This window comes from Podarcis raffonei, chromosome 14 (assembly GCF_027172205.1).
Source record: "Podarcis raffonei isolate rPodRaf1 chromosome 14, rPodRaf1.pri, whole genome shotgun sequence".
Classification (NCBI taxonomy): Eukaryota; Metazoa; Chordata; class Lepidosauria; order Squamata; family Lacertidae; genus Podarcis; species Podarcis raffonei.
Genome location: NC_070615.1, coordinates 30836652 through 30839068, shown reverse-complemented (window position 1 = coordinate 30839068; position 2417 = coordinate 30836652). Strand labels below are relative to the sequence as shown.

Sequence of the window (2417 nt, the reverse complement as noted above, 5' to 3'; positions counted from 1 at the left end):
GGTCTGGCAAGGTGCCAGTTCCATTGGGAAGACCCACATTGTCAGCCCCTGGCCAGAACTTTGGATCGTTGAAACGCTGTCTCAGTCACACAGGAGTCTCTCTGCTGAGAAAATCTCACATGGCTGGGATGGCATGAAATGGCTCCATAGGGGTGCATTTTATCACATAGTTGGCAGTGAGCTCAACAAGGGAACTGATGGAGAAGAAATTTGGTTTGGCATTTTAATGACTGCTGCTGCCCATGATGGAGGTATGTTCTGCCTTCACGGTTGGAGGCAGAAAACCTTGCAAATGCCAATTGTTTGAAGTCATAGTTGTGGGGAATACGCTCGCCCAGGAAAAGAAATACCCTGGGCTCTGAGTCAGAACTTTCCATATCTGTTTCTAGCAGTAAAGGCCTCCACCCCACCCAAGGCAGCATCCTACCGAATTGCTTCTGGGTTTATTTGCTTCAGCTGATCTTCGTCCAAAAAGCAGAGGTATTTCCCCTCCAGCATGTCAAGTAATGGGCCTGTGAGGGTGCCCCCTTCTTCCATGTATCTTGACACCAGTCGCCTGAGCTGCAAGATGAAGAGTTCAGTTTCAGGACATGAACAGTGACACACTGGGTCACCTGTGGTGGCACATCTAGCTCTGACATCCAACGGTGCTGTAGGACTGCGGCAGGCAACGTAAAAAGCTTGCTCCAGCAGCTAGAGTAATTCCTTATGTATCTGCATCATCTAGGAACCAGTTTTGGCTGATGCCCATTGGGGCTGGTAGGATGCAAGGCAGGAGGCCATCAGTAGGTAGCACCAGAGCCAATGACAGGCAGAGCTAACCAATTCTAGTTTTGTCCTTGGCTTCCTCTCTGCTGAGTTCTGCAAGTAGCAACTCTGAGGCTAAGGAGGGCAGAGGAGCCTGGCAGGCAGGCAGGCAGGGCCACCTACTTGAATGGTGGAAGGAAGGAAGGAAGGAAGGAAGGAAGGAAGGAAGGAAGGAAGGAAGGAAGGAAGGAAGGAAGTGGTTGGCTGAGAGCAGACTGAGTTTGGTGGCATTGAAACTATTTTTCTATTCCTTTAAGGTCGTGATGTGAACTGACAAGGTGAAAGACCTAAGATAAGGAGGTAGCTTTTTCTGTAACTCCCATTGACTAGTATGAAAAGTAAAAGGAACTGGGCTTTCCTGCTTCATTCTTCCTTTCCTTCCCTGAATGTAAAAGCAGAGTTTAGTTTATTATGAGCAAAGCTTATCAGTTAATAAGAGAAGTCTGTGTTTAAAAAGTAATGCTCCTTAGAATGATCATTTCTGTAAAGAAGACCTTAGTGTTGCAATAGCTAGAGCAATGCCCCCCACTGGATACACTGCAGGGACACTATGTTCTTTCCTTCTGCACAGATATTTTAAGGATTTCCTTAAAATTCACATGGGAATGGGATGGAGAAGGACCCTAGCTAAGTGGCAGAGCATCTGCCTTACAAGCAGAAGGTCCCAGGTTCAATCCCTGGCATCTCCAGCTAGGGCTGGGAATGCCCCCTGCCTGAAAGTCCAGAGACCTGCTGCCAGTCCGTGTAGGCAGTACAGAGATAGGTGGACCAATGCCCCTATGTTCCTGTGATGGGACAGACCTAGTGGCATGCAGATTTGGGAGCTATTCTGGGGAAGGTTGCCTTTTATTGTTACCGTAGTCATACAGTTTTACCTGTAATGAAAACTGATTAAAATGAATTCATTTTAAAAAGAATCTGGACCGACTGGACTTTAATGAGTTCACCCATCCCCCATTTATATATGTTACCTGAGCCATCTCCCAGGCCCCATTATTTCGGCTGAGCAAAGCGGCAAGTGTGTCACTGGAGGTGATATTCCACCTGCCAATCTCATCTGCGCTGTACAGGCGTGAAAGGAAGCCAAGAAGCTTCAGGTGGTCCTCTGGAATCCCATTGGGGTAGATCTAATAAAGAGGGTAGGAAGTTCATTAGTTGTGGAACGAGCAACCTTGTTTGCTAGAAAACCCATCACCCTTGGCCAACATCAGTAAGGCAAAGGCTGCAGACATTTCCGTGGCAGCCAATCAGCGACATGCACAGCCAGCTTCTTCTGCTTCAAATTTGCACAGCCAGCTGTTTCTGAGCTCCTCCTTGGATAGGAAAAAGGTACATTTGGATCAATTGTAGTGAGGGCACCACAACCAGAGCAACCTGGCTGCCCTAAAATTGCCACAGCATCATTGAGCAAAGGCTGCAGTGCACAGATACATCAATGGCCCTTCAGTTACCTCGTCCAGCTTCCTTTTAATTACTGTCAAGTAGTCGTTCGGAAGTGGCTGCTCAAGCAGTGGGACCAAGTTGGCTTTCAAAACCTCATTGCTCAGGCAGGCATCAAACTGCTGGGCGCTGTCATAGTGGACGATGAAGAGCGGGTCTTCCAGTGAGCT

At 48.0% G+C, this 2417-nt stretch overlaps 1 non-coding gene across 1 annotated transcript; it reads left to right on the top strand.

Annotated features, from left to right (window-relative positions):
* The first annotated feature begins 1425 nt into the window (after positions 1-1425).
* Positions 1426-1496, top strand: TRNAV-UAC (transfer RNA valine (anticodon UAC)). The gene has a single exon. It is a non-coding gene; the product is annotated as a tRNA-Val (tRNA).
* The last annotated feature ends 921 nt before the right edge of the window (positions 1497-2417 follow it).